Here is a 15,044-nt window from a genome sequence, read left to right on the forward strand (position 1 = left end):
CCAAAAAAGGCCGACTTCGAATTTTCAAAAGCACAAGGCTCGGAAATACTCATTGCGTTCCCTATGAAATTCTATTTTATGTTTGCTTCACCACAGCAAATATAAAACAGCATTTTCACAGGGAACGCATTAACTATTTCCGAGTCTTGTGCTTTCGATAATTCGAAGTGGTGACTCGAAGTCGGCCATTTTTGGATTCAATGAGGTTTCATCTTAATACTAAAAAATCATACTGAGAATATTGAATTATTCCGACATAATTGACATAAATCGACAGCACTGCAGTGGTTACCTAGGTCACCAATTTTGTACGTAAACAACTACAGCGGATACATAGAAATAACCTACTACGACGGTTTGCGGCTACGTTCATTCATAAAAGTGTCAATCATTCATGATTAACAGTGTGATGAATATGGACGCGTCGTGAGATGAATAATTGAGCAGTGATTCAAATTTTGAGATGAATATGAAAGCGTTGTGAAAAATGTTTTTTTTTTTACAAAACTCAGAATAAATCTAGCTAAGTTTACTAAATTTCCAATGCTGGCCGACTCCATAAGAGCATGTAAGCGTATTTTAATGAACAAATACAATGATTTCGTGAAAATTTGCTGTTTAATCATCCGTGCATTCTTCGTGAATATCGGCTTCATGAGATGAACAATGGAACTAATACCCTATTTACAACTCAAAAGCCAAATAATATGTCTCAACTGTTCAAAATTGAAATGAAATTTTACTACAAGTTTTCAAAAATTGTCACTTGAAATCTTTTAATACGATCCAAAGAACAGTAAGAGTAATTGGCGAATGGACAATCAGTGGAGATGTCGACAATTCCCAAGTCATACGAGGGCTCTTTCCGAAAAATCCAAAATGATGCGAAGTGATCACAATCACTCCGGTTTGCGGTACGCGTAATTTTTCACCAAAAAACTGTCGTTCTTCAATTCAAATTTCATCTTAATACTAAAAAATCATACTGAGAATATTGAATTATTCCGACATAATTGACATAAATCGACAGCACTGCAGTGGTTACCTAGGTCACCAATTTTGTACGTAAACAACTACAGCGGATACATAGAAATAACCTACTACGACGGTTTGCGACTACGTTCATTCATAAAAGTGTCAATCATTCATGATTAACAGTGTGATGAATATGGACGCGTCGTGAGATGAATAATTGAGCAGTGATTCAAATTTTGAGATGAATATGGAAGCGTTGTGAAAAATGTTTTTTTTTACAAAACTCAGAATAAATCTAGCTAAGTTTACTAAATTTCCAATGCTGGCCGACTCCATAAGAGCATGTAAGCGTATTTTAATGAACAAATACAATGATTTCGTGAAAATTTGCTGTTTAATCATCCGTGCATTCTTCGTGAATATCGGCTTCATGAGATGAACAATGGAACTAATACCCTATTTACAACTCAAAAGCCAAATAATATGTCTCAACTGTTCAAAATTGAAATGAAATTTTACTACAAGTTTTCAAAAATTGTCACTTGAAATCTTTTAATACGATCCAAAGAACAGTAAGAGTAATTGGCGAATGGACAATCAGTGGAGATGTCGACAATTCCCAAGTCATACGAGGGCTCTTTCCGAAAAATCCAAAATGATGCGAAGTGATCACAATCACTCCGGTTTGCGGTACGCGTAATTTTTCACCAAAAAACTGTCGTTCTTCAATTCAAATTTCATCTTAATACTAAAAAATCATACTGAGAATATTGAATTATTCCGACATAATTGACATAAATCGACAGCACTGCAGTGGTTACCTAGGTCACCAATTTTGTACGTAAACAACTACAGCGGATACATAGAAATAACCTACTACGACGGTTTGCGACTACGTTCATTCATAAAAGTGTCAATCATTCATGATTAACAGTGTGATGAATATGGACGCGTCGTGAGATGAATAATTGAGCAGTGATTCAAATTTTGAGATGAATATGGAAGCGTTGTGAAAAATGTTTTTTTTTACAAAACTCAGAATAAATCTAGCTAAGTTTACTAAATTTCTAATGCTGGCCGACTCCATAAGAGCATGTAAGCGTATTTTAATGAACAAATACAATGATTTCGTGAAAATTTGCTGTTTAATCATCCGTGCATTCTTCGTGAATATCGGCTTCATGAGATGAACAATGGAACTAATACCCTATTTACAACTCAAAAGCCAAATAATATGTCTCAACTGTTCAAAATTGAAATGAAATTTTACTACAAGTTTTCAAAAATTGTCACTTGAAATCTTTTAATACGATCCAAAGGACAGTAAGAGTAATTGGCGAATGGACAATCAGTGGAGATGTCGACAATTCCCAAGTCATACGAGGGCTCTTTCCGAAAAATCCAAAATGATGCAAAGTGATCACAATCACTCCGGTTTGCGGTACGCGTAATTTTTCACCAAAAAACTGTCGTTCTTCAATTCAAATTTCTATTTAAAAAAGCCTAAGCTTTTGTATGGTTTTGAAGTCTTGTCACCAAAAATAGCCCTTGTGCCCTTTTTAATTTTATTTGACTTTACCTTCTACTTATCATGTACCAATTGTCATCTCCACTTTTGTCCATTGTTCCCAACTGATGCAATTAACCGCAATGAATGTTACCCTCTTAGTAAATGGCCTCCAAATGGAAAACCGACACATCTTAGAATCCCCAGTATAGTACTTCTGCCTGTAGGTTTGTAAAGGGTTACGTTTTGTGCCACAAACCGTTATCGTCAAGCCATATAACGCCACCGCAATGCAACGGTGAAAAGTTCTGCAGGCATTCGAAAAATGCTGTAATGGTCGCTCCCGGAATCGCCACCGAAACGACCGATCCGACTCAAGTGTTGTCCCATTAATGATTTTTCTGGTTTCATACTGCATCATCATCGCCGCTGGTCAATTCGGTGAAATGTACCGCGGATGACCAGCGAGCGACACGGTAGTTGTGCGAAGAGGTTCTGCTGGGTTGATACACTTCGTTTTATTTGTGTGGGTTTGCGCGAGAGGTTCGAGGGAGGTTGATATTGCGAGCACGTTTCGCAGAATGTACGGAATGCGCTACTTCAAGGACGGCAGCTGATGTTACTACTGGCGTTCGAGGAAAGCTGCCGCTCTCAATCTTCCCACGAAGCAAAAATCTTCGCCGCTTTCAGTAATAGCGAACTCTGTATTATTCCAAACCTGAACCTTATCGAAATGTTCTATTTTCGCTTATCAAACGCCGCATTCCGGTGCAAATCGTTGAAATGCTGAGCAATTCTAATTTTCCCCTGAGGCTTTCGCGGTACTGCTGGCATCCCCCAAACTATTGCATCCGGTAAGCGGTTTGCTAGGTACTGCCAGAGCGCAACAGCAGTAATAATGACGATGATGATTACGCTGGCTTCCATACTTCGCGACCGGCAGTTGTGTGGTATGGAACTTGCGCTGACTCTGATAATGATTATGACGTTAGCAATTGGTGGAGAATCTGTGCAGTTTTGTTATCTTTTTTGTGCAATCGAAATCCGGCGCAACAACAAAAGCGGCAAGATGTCCCTTTCGCTACGCTAGCTGTAACTGTGCATGGTGTATACCAACATGGCTTGCAACGATGTGCTGCGCTGTTACATTGTTCGACTGGTTTATCGGTTTAATTTGTGTAAATGTAAAAGTGAGTGTTTCACGTTCTACATACACATGATTCATTGGTTGCGGTTTGTTTAAGCTTGCTGAGAGATTCATGTAATTTAAATCCTTACCCATGCAGCGAAAAACGATCTATAGTTCCAAAAATGCGCTGTAAATGCAGAAAAATCTCATTAACCCATTTTTCTACGGATGCTGCCATCTGACATCATCGGCCAACTGAACTTTGTCCAGTTTCAATAATTATACAAGAAATACAAATAGCGCTTAGAAAATAAATCGATTCATCACAATGCTTTAAATAATCGCAGAGGTACAGTCTCCTATAAAAAAATCGATTTTTCATTTGAAAGACATTCTAAAGCATATGCCAATTAGAATCCGGCATTGATTCACAAAAAAGTGTTAAGATGTCACATTAAGATGAAGATTAGTGGATTAGTCCTAATTCTTCTCATTACTTTCAACCTCAACTTCCTTCTTCGTGTCGTAAATCATCAGGTAATACGAGCTCGAAAAATGACAATTGGCTTATCAAACCAGCATAGCGGCCCACTTCTAAAAACAAGACTGAAAGTAATTTAGATTTTCAGATAGTGTTAAAGGTTCTATGTGAACAAACAGTTAAGGTAAAAATGATCAACCTCAGCAAAGCAAAATCTAACATCATCAGAGTAGCTTCTAGATGAATTGAATCACCATCCAGAACCGACTCTATTGTGCAAAACTAATTCACTTATTTGGTTGTGAATACCGTTCGCACCTGGAGAAGTTGTTCGAACGATTGACGTCTAGCTTTTGAAATTTTTTTACCTTCACGCTGGGGAGACCTAATCACGTTAAACCGTCTCCGTTGGTTTGCTTCGCACGTGTACGTAAAACAAGTTGGGCAATGGTTACTGGCTCGCAATTTCGTCAGTTTAAGTAGACTAGTTATCTTAAGCTTGTGTTTTTGAAAGCCAATTCAGTTTATTCCAATGGTTCCGCAAATCTACAGGTACATCACATGATTGACGGGACTATTTTTTGCATAGCTAATTCTGCATTGTTTTGACATAGAACTACATCTCTCAGGAAGTTCGGCTACATAGGGGAAAGAGTGAAAAGTATGTCTGATTTCAAACCGACTTACGGTTAGTTTCCAACTGATTTCCTCCATTCATACAGCAATCGATTGAAAAATCTAGAAAAATTGTAATTTGATTACTCAAACTATTGAAATTTATCAAGCATATTCCCAAACACGGTCGACAGAATCTTACACCTGTTTATTTGCTGTCGGCTCAAACTAATATCATACCAAATATCCATATGGAACATGCAACGGCTGTTTGCTTCCATCCAACGTTAACATGGCAGTGAAATGTGACATCGTTGGTTGCAGGATTTGTACTGCACCTATCGTCACATTCACTGATAACGGTAAAGCACAAACCATTTGTAGAAACAGAGAGCTGGGTTTTATATACATTTCGGAGTAGAGAGTTTCGATTTCTGTGCAAACGAGGAGATATCATAACGCTGCCGATGGGTGATTACAATGCTCCCTGTTAATTGACCATCAATTTAGCTAGAAAATACTTTAAAATTTAAACAGGTTTTGTTGGCAGAAAAAGTTAAAAGTTTTCTCAACGAACATAAATTAAAATTTCGTTCGTGTTTCTTGTTGCATATGTTTGAAAATCACATGGTCTTTAGTGAACGACAAAAAAAATTACTACCGATAGACGACCAACACTTAAAGCACCGCAAAGCCTTGGTGCTACATTACGATTCGGAATGTATCACCTTCGACCTTTTGTTTATTTATACACAGTAAGGTTAGCGCTACGATCCTACTCTAACAGTCTCTCCCGAGTCGAGACTCGAACCTATCAATCAACACTTTTTCGCTAGAAAATTCATTTAGGTCTTCTGAGTGCTGTATTTTGTTAAAAAAAACTTAACTCTTTTCTCAACGGTCATATGTTTAATTTTCGTTCTTGTTTCTTGGTGCGCATGCTCGAAAATTCACTGTTCTTTGGTCATCTTTCAGTACGGCGCAACACCTAATATTTAGTTCTAGACCAATCACAAGCTCTTTTTCTGTTCGTCACCCTTTTGTCACGTTACCTCATTACAACAGATTCGTGAAACTCGAAGAGATTGTAAGTGTCATATATTCTGATTGGTCGCTTTTTGCTTGTATTTCTTAACACGGTTGACAGAATATTATACCTAGTTAACCGGAAATGCACTCGTTGAGCTATTTAAGAGCCTGCTCCTGCTCAAACTAATCATTTTACTAGTGGATGGTGGGAAGGACGGTCCCAACTTAATAGTAGCTGGTAGCAACAGCGGTAGCGAAAACGGCAGCGGGTACTAGTAGCGGTAGCAGCAGACTTGCCTTGTCTTCTTTCGATTCAAACAAATCACCATACTAGTGTGGTTGGTAACGTCTCCGTCAACCACGCTCGACGCCTGGGTTCGAATCCCACCGCCGACATAGGTGTCGATGGTTGTGAGGTGGCGTGATCCACTCACAACCAACTCAACTGGTCTAGATTCAATCCTAGCCGACACCGGGAGATTTTCTGAGGCGAAAAATCTCTGGGATCACGCCTTCCATCGCATGAGGAAGTAAAGCCGTTGGCGCCGGTCCGTTAATAAACGGGTCGTGAGTTAGGGTCCTGGGTGTGGAGTCGCCTCCCTGGGCGTCGGTGATTGGCCACAACAGTGGCGGAACTAGACCGACGGAAAATAAACGAGAATAAAAAAAAAATCACCATACTAGCAGATGGTGGGCCACAGACGGAGGATGCAGCGTGCGCGAACAGACGAACAGAGGACAGAGCGCCGCGCAGCATTCAGTTCTGCCAGATCGACGCTGAAGAGTGCGATTAAGGCCAGCAAGAGGGCCTGTTTCGATAGGCTATGCGCGAGTGCCAATACGAACCCGTGGGGTGACGCCTACAGGATCGTAATTGCCAAGACCAAAGGCGCGCTGACGCCTACAGAGCGATCACCAGCGATGCTGGAACGAATCATCGAGGGACTCTTTCCGCGCCACGAGCCAAGTCCTTGGCCTCCGGCGGTCGAGTCCCACGTCCGACGTTCCAGTATCTCAGACACAGACCAGGGATGGTCGGCCAACCTGCCGAGCATCCAATCCGTGGGCGACGACAGCCGAGGTTCAGGAGGAGGCAAGGGTTACGAATGAGGAACTCATCGTGATCGCCAACTCTCTAGCAAGGCACCGGGACCGGATGGCATCCCTAACCTGGCAATCAAGCTGGCGATAAAAACGGCCCCGGGCTGTTTCGAGTAGTCATGCAGAGGTGCCTGGATGACTGCCTCTTTCCGGATAGGTGGAAGCGGCAGAAATTGGTCCTACTGCCGAAGGCTGGGAAACCCCCAGGTGACCCATCGGCATATAGGCCTAACTGCCTGCTAGACACGACGGGCAAGGTACTTGAGAGGATTATCCTCAACAGACTGGTGAGGTACACAGAGGGTGTAAACGGTCTGACAAGCAACCAGTTCGGCTTCCGGAAGGGCAGGTCCACGCTGGATGCCATCGCCTCCGTCACCAAGACGGCGGAGATAGCACTCCAGCGCAAGAGAAGGGAAATACGCTATTGCGCAATCGTCACGCTTGACGTGAAGAATGCGTTCAATAGCGCCAGGTGGGACTCCATAGCGCTCGCGCTCAGGAGCATCCACGTACCGGTGTCGCTGTACAAGATTCTGGAAAACTACTTCCAGAATCGAGTACTGGTTTACAACACAGTAGAGGGTCAGAAGTGCGTCCCAATCACCGCCGGGGTTCCGCAAGGTTCAATCCTGGGTCCGGTGTTGTGGAACGTCATGTATGACGGGGTATTGAAACTAAAGTTTCCTGCAGGGGTTGTGATCGTCGGCTTTGCAGACGACATAACGCTAGAGGTTTACGGCGAGTCGATCGAAGAGGTCGAGTTGACGGCTGCGCATTGCATAAGGAAAGTCGAGGACTGGATGCACTCCAGGAAACTGGAGCTCGCGCACCATAAGACGGAGGTCACGGTTGTGAATAACCGTAAATCAGAGCAACAGGCGGTGGTCAGAGTCGGAGACTGCACCATCACCTCAAAGCGATCGTTGAAGCTCTTGGGGGTTATGGTCGACGACAAGCTCACGTTCGGGAGCCACGTCGACTATTCCTGTAAGAGGGCCTCATCGGCTATTGCAGCACTATCTCGTATGATGTCCAATAGCTCAGCGGTCTATGGCAGCAAGCGAAGACTTCTTGCCAGCGTGGTTTCGTCCATACTTAGGTATGGTGGGCCAGTATGGTCCAGAGCGCTAGGTACTAACAGTTACCGCGGTAAACTGGAAAGTACCAACAGGCTCATGTGCCTGAGAGTTGTGAGTGCGTATCGTACGGTGTCATACGATGCAATCGGTGTCTTGTTCGGCATGATGCCTATCAGCATCGCCATCAAGGAGGACAGAGAGTGTTTCGACCACCGTGACACAAGGGACATACGAGGCACCAGAAGGTCATTCTCGATGCTCCGTTGGCAGAGGGAATGGTCTAATTCCACAAAGGGCAGATGGACGCACCGACTTATACCGGAGATATCCGGCTGGGTCGGGAGGCGACATGGCGAGGTGAACTTCCACCTGACACAGATCCTGTCAGGCCATGGTTGCTTCAGGCAATATCTGCACAGGTTTGGGCACGCGGGGTCCCCCATGTGTCCCGAGTGCGTGGAAGAGGAGAAGACTGCAGAGCATGTCTTCTTCGTATGCCCCCGTTTCGTAAGAGCGAGGAGCAACATGATGGCTGTGAGCGGGCCTGGCACTACTCCAGACAATCTTGTCCGGAGGATGTGTGACGACCCGGACATCTGGAACGCGGCCTGTGCGGCCGCTCCCAGATTGTCCTGGAGCTACAACGTGTGTGGCGGGTCAATCACCAACACGCCAGTGGTAGCTAACTACCAGTCTCCAGGTAGTTAGCTAGGAGGTTATAAGAGTAAAGAGGGTGCATCACGCACAAAAGCCACTTTCCGACGTAATACTTAACCGTCGTTCCGGGAAGACCAGGGCTGGAGACTGGAGGGGTTTTAGTGGGTCGGGACAGGGATCAGTAGGGGTCTGGGGGAGTGTAACTACCCCAGCATCTCTCCCCTAGTCTCATCCCCACACCCTTAGTTCTCTTCTCAGGTGTCTGTTTGCAGATTTCCCCGCCACCTTTGAAAAAAAAGGCGGCCACTTTCTCCGGTGAGGCTCTGCCTTTTTTGGTTACGACACAAACTTTCTGAAACCTGGCTGTGGTAGTGTTCGGGGTAGCACAGAGATTACAATATGAATATGAAGTGAAAAATTAAAGAAGTGTTGTGTGCAAACCACGACCGCAAGGTTAACGTAGAACTACAAAACAGATTTTAACAGCGCAAAACCAGTGTAGAAAAGGATTCCTGCCGCTTATCACTTGCGGTCATTCTCGAATGCAATAATACTAGTAATGAAAAAAACAGCCTTATGTCTGTTATTTTTTCTATTCTAAGCTGTATGTTGTATTCTCACGTTTTTAGAAATGTTGAGTTGTGGTAGTAGCCGTAGCCGTAACCGTAGTGATAGCCGTTTTATCTATGCGATTTGAATCACTTCCATAGATAAAGAATACGTTGCAACTCTGCACAGAAAATTGAACAATTACTTGAGTGTTTGTAGGTTAATGAGCATGCAGTGCGCTTCATACGATGGAAGAAGAAATGCAGTCCAATCCAATTCGAGAAATGGGTCTAAAAGTGGTTGTGTTTTGACAGATTCTGATAGTTATGGATCTTGTAAACCGCCTAATGAAGCCCAGCATATTATTTGCTTAGCTGATGTTAAAGTTATGATGTACTGTAAATTAAGCTCGGCCAAATATCACCCGGTTTTTCAAAACTGAGATAACTGAGACTTTCGTTAGAAACTCTTAGTGAAAGTGAAGCTTTGAACACTATAAAATTAACAAAGAAAATAGATTTTTTTACCATTTTTGTATTTGTGGTGGGTGCGATTGATTTAAAATAAACTAAAAAGAAAAGCGAGGATACAACAATACGCTTGTCTCGTAGTTTTTGTAGTACTAACTTCTTTAATTGAATGATGTAGGGCGCTAAAAAGCGCCATTCGTGTCCATTTTCAGCACTTTTGCAGTTTCTAAGTTTCATGACGGACGTTTGGGAGAAATAGTCTAAAAAATTAAATACCATACAATATAGGTATTTTCGTAACCGGGATGATGCACAGGGACCAAAAATCGACTCGCATTTCATTTTGGAATCCAAGATAGTGACCTCCGGTTTATGGAAAACAACTTAATATGTTGGAATAGCACGTAATGTTGATATTTTCAGAACCGGGATGATAGCCAGAAGTCATGTATTTTTTTGCCAGATCGATTCTTGCAATTTTTTTGCCACTAATTAAAATTTGATATTGTACACAAAATTATCACCGAGCAAAGGATATGGAGGTTCTCTATCGACCATGTGTTCCAGCAACCTTCAACATTATTTCCGAATGAATTCAAGCCAATAAAACAGCGTTCCTTCTCGGGGTTACCAATTAGGTAAAAAAAGAGAGAGTTGAAAGAAAATTACAACTGTAGTTTACCGCCTCTACCCATCTCCAAACTGCGATATTGACAAATACGCACACCAGTGCAAATTTTGCAAAATTGAATACTCGTTTTTTTGCCCGAAAGTATGAAAAATATCAAGTACTGCTCACAATTGAGTGGTCTTTACTGAGGAAAATAACAGTGACAATGATATACACCCATGGGAACATATGTGCGTGTTGTCTTTTTCCTCGTTTGGATGTATGCATATTGCACGGTTAATGATAATTGTGTTATTACTTTTTCTTTTCCTTCGTGTTTTTCATAAACAAGGATTTTCGAATTAATATAATTTTCTGAGTAAATGTTTGAATTTGTGTAGTTTCTTCTTGCGTTCACACTATTTTTCCACGGTTGTTTTTACACGCTCCACCATGTAAAACAGTATTTACCATAGTAGCAAATAGGGTATCGAACGTCTTCGTCCCTGCCGAAGAAAACCACTGACGAAGACGTTCGATACCCTATCTATTTCTATTTGAACATTTTCAAATCGTGTTATCTTACAAAACAGGTATCCTGCATAATCCGGAACAAACACTCGGTAGGAAGAATTAACAGCTGTGACGTTAAAACGCAAAATCCGAACAGTTGTAGCTTAGGTTCTATTCTACTTATCTATATTGTCTAGATAACATTGTAATGGTAAAAATCAAAATCAAAATAAAAATCAAAATTAAAATCAAAATCAAAATGTAATGGTAAAATCAAAATCAAAATGATCGATTTTATACAATTTTGGCAAATTGTGACGTATAGCTTTTTTTTTTTTTGACGCAAAGTGATTGAATTGCAATCTTTAGGTCCTGCCAGCACGATCAGGAAGCGATAATGAATCACAAACAAAAAACGACGAATGAGTCATCATATTATGGCATGAGTAAGCAGGCACCTACAAGAGGCAAGCGATAATCAGTTTCCAGTTCGTGATACGCCGCAAACCGTATTCCTGTGTACGTTGTTTGATTCCAACAAAATAAGCTTTCCGGTGCAATTGGATGAATCTTCGTTTGATCAGCTAAATGCCTTCCAAATAAAACTCAAGCAACAAGCATACGTCAATGCATCATGGTTGACATCATTCATGATTGGATTTTCTGTACTACGCACGTCATTTTGCTTATCAGGTGTAATTCTTATGAACATTTTCCTGTTTCGTTCGGTATTTCTTCTGTCATCAGCAAAATTAGTTCAAAGTTGCCTCACGTATGTTGATGCTGATTATATTACTCGATAGGAGTACCGACATAAGGATTTATTTCGTTTCAAATACTAATGTTGTTAGTTGAACCTGATAAGACCGCTCAATCCTTTCCACATACCGGTGTGATTCAGTCCAGGTTCCATTATCACACTAAGGGTGTTACCGAGATCTTTTCTGATAATTCGATTGAAATCAAGGAGGATATAATAGATGATAGGTAACGCTTAGGTTAATTCCAGCTCCAGTTACCTAGTGTTGTTTATATGATTAAAGAAAACTACAGTCTCAATCACGACATACCCTAGGCACAACGAACGCTCTTTTGCACAAATTGAAGAAATAGGAGAAATGATCAAAGTCACCCAGGTCATACTAAGCACCATTATAAAAGCGCGCGCAAAATCTCTGAATAATTGATAGAGACATAGCGTACATATTTGTAACACACTTCCATTGCACCACAAGGAATCATCACGCAAAGTCCGGCACTTTGGCGTCTGACCATCACTATTTGTTATGATATAATTCACAATTCCAGAGTTAGTGCGAATTACATAGTAGCTTTCACCCGGTCAGGGGGGAGACAAATCTAGCGAAATCTTCCAGCTAATCCCAAAACATATGTTCCACTTTGGATCCTTTCCCGCATTCATCGTCCCGAAGGACTGGCAATCTAAACAGAAATCATCAGCATCAGTAGCAGCCAATGTGTTTTCACATGTCTCCTGTACATGTCATTGCATTAGCATTGAACCGCACGAAGCAGGAAGACAAATTGATTAGGATATATGTTTTCCGGTGCTCTGTATTTATCAGATTCTGACCCGGAATAATAAACCACTGAGGGAGAAGAATCGGTGCTAGCGTAGAATTCAGGATATTTATCATTCCATTCAGGGCAACCAGAAGGCGCACTTTTTCGACCGCTGTGAACGCCTCTGGCATTTTTGCTGAAATCTTATACAGCGTCATTTCCAACAAGGCATAATGTAAGCTTGTGACTTGTGATGCTTATGGAGAGCAACTTTTCAAAACATGCTAGGCTTATGAAAGGTACAGTAAAAGCAAACTCACGTGAATGAAACTAATATTTTGACATTTTTGCGGTTATTTGTGACCCGAAGATCTTCATGTTCACTTTTGATGTTAACTCATCTGATGTTATAATTTTAAACTTTCCCACCAAATGCAAACATCTTACTCGGGAAATCGCGATAAAAATTATTTTTCATTCCAGATTTGCGATACAACATCGCGTGCGGTGGTTTCGTTGTGGGCTGCAGTCGTTTCCTACTTTCACTGTGCTTTGTGCATCACCTTTGCGTCATCTACGAAAATGGAGGACCCTTTTCGACAACCGCAAGTGTTTTTGTCTCACGCTTCGGAGCACGTCCGCATTCTTCTCACGCGACAAAGCCTAATAGATGACCCCCATTCCGTAGTTGTATTAGAGCGAGTTTTCATTTTCATTATAATTATGATATGAAGTATGATAAATTGTATCGCTAGCCCGACAATCAAACCCATTCTAGAAGAGAATAATTCCAGTTTATGTGTGTACACAAATTAGTTTTAATTGACGTTCCTATTGGATGATTGAACTGGCCCTGGTTTGACTCATAAACTACCGAGATTCCGAGTGTGTGGTATGAGTGCGCAAACTGGTCAGTAAAATTGAGGCCCTAATCGTTGTCTATATGAGTTGTTACCCTCCGGGTTTAAATGGGAACACAAAATCTCAACTGGACGAATGTTTGCATTGCTAATGTAGTTCAAACAAGCATTTCAAAGTTTTGCTTTTGCTCGCAATCGCAAAACTTTTTACAGTTGATCTCGATCGATTTAACTATTTTATGCTATTAGCCATGCTATGGCACGTTTGCAACTTTGCGGTGAATATTAAGTTCAGCTGCCACGAACAGGTACAGTTAGGTTTTTGTAATTTTTCAGAATATGACCTTTAACCAACACTTATTTGTTTAAAATCAACCCACGCAGCTTTTGAAAGTGAATACAAATTTTCTGCAACATTTAGATCAGCATCGTTCATGACTCGGATGCGGGTCCACCTCCGCTGGAAAATGGGCTTGCAGCTCAACGGGCGACAAATTGCAACAACATCGCAAATTTCTGAGTTTCTGGCTTCTAACATTCTGCGTTGTGAATTTCGTTGTTTTCTAGTCGTGCCACATTGCACGGCTAATGGTCCGTGATACGAGCTTTCCGCACATCGTTTCGAGTGTTGTTGATGAAGAGTACTGAGGCCTTGCACGGTGTGGGATGAACTGTCGACGATCATTTCGTGTGTGGGTGTAGACAGGTTAGAATTATTTTCATAAGCTTTTTTGCGGTGGCTTACAAATGGGGTCTAGTCATGTCAAGTTTTACAAAATGATTCGATAATCAGGTTAATATGACGATAGCTGTCAACTAAACGGTTAAATAATTGTAATATTTTAGTCATATAACTTTTACGAACTGCTAGAGGTAATGAGAATACTAATTTTACTTGTAAACAATGCGCAACAAAAGTTTTTTTTGTATTTTTACGATAGTTTTATGATACAGCACTTACATTAAAAATGTTATTTCCTATTTATACAAACGCAATGCAGAAATGTATATAATATTATTGTTTTATTTATTTCTTCTAATTGCAGGTAAGTTATCACCATGAAACGAGTAGTAATTACATCCTGCGGACCTGTGGTCTTTACCGATGAAAATGTGCTACACATTTAATACAATAATCTTCCGCCGTCAAAGAACAAATGATAAATTGCTTCCGTGTAGCAATTACGTACAAATCTACGCTCATTTTTGCTGCCTTTTACTCCACGGGTGAAATTTTCATACCCATGATTGCACCACGCTAATTTGCCATCTTCTATTATTAACGGGGGCGAGATCGTGCAGGCCCTCAGAATACTAATGAACCGAACTCCTTTCACACCGAAAAGGGGCCCGGTTTGTTACTGGCGTCGTCAGCAGCGAACGATAACATCACGTTACTACAAAGCACCACCGTAATGTCAAGTTTCCGATGAAGGTTCGTATATAGCTTGTTCACAGGGAAAGCTGTGTTAATACCACCGAAATGGACGCACGTAAAAATAACATCAGTTTAATGATTTTGTTGTGAAAATTCCTTAAAATATATGGTTTCAAACCGTAACGAAATGCGACATCCCAGCCATCGTGAAGGTGCTGTTATCTAAGGCATTCTTAAATGGATTGAGTCAGTTGTATATGAATCAAACAATCAAACAATTTTTTTTATTGTCAAAAATGTATTTTCCTTTTCAAAGCACCTCTGAAGTTTCGCAGGAATTTTACTCAACAACCCTTTTCAAAAATCAAAACAAATTGCTAGTTCATATAACAGATCTGTCAGATTTCAGGAGCAGGCTTTAATCTTTTATGTAGTGTATATAATCTCCAGATAGGTATTTTTGAAGTTATATTTCAAATTTTGTCTGTAGCAGACTTTCTCCTAGAAAGGTATAGCAATCACTGAAAAAACCAAAGGTATAAAAGTGCTCCAAAGGGTCGAATC

General features: G+C 41.1%; 1 protein-coding gene across 3 annotated transcripts in view; it reads left to right on the forward strand.

The window, feature by feature from the left end:
- LOC129723962 (protein alan shepard) overlaps positions 1 to 15,044 on the forward strand; it is a 425,406-nt gene that overhangs the window by 112,407 nt on the left and 297,955 nt on the right. The window lies entirely within an intron of this gene.

This window comes from Wyeomyia smithii, chromosome 2 (assembly GCF_029784165.1).
Source record: "Wyeomyia smithii strain HCP4-BCI-WySm-NY-G18 chromosome 2, ASM2978416v1, whole genome shotgun sequence".
NCBI classification, from domain to species: Eukaryota; Metazoa; Arthropoda; class Insecta; order Diptera; family Culicidae; genus Wyeomyia; species Wyeomyia smithii.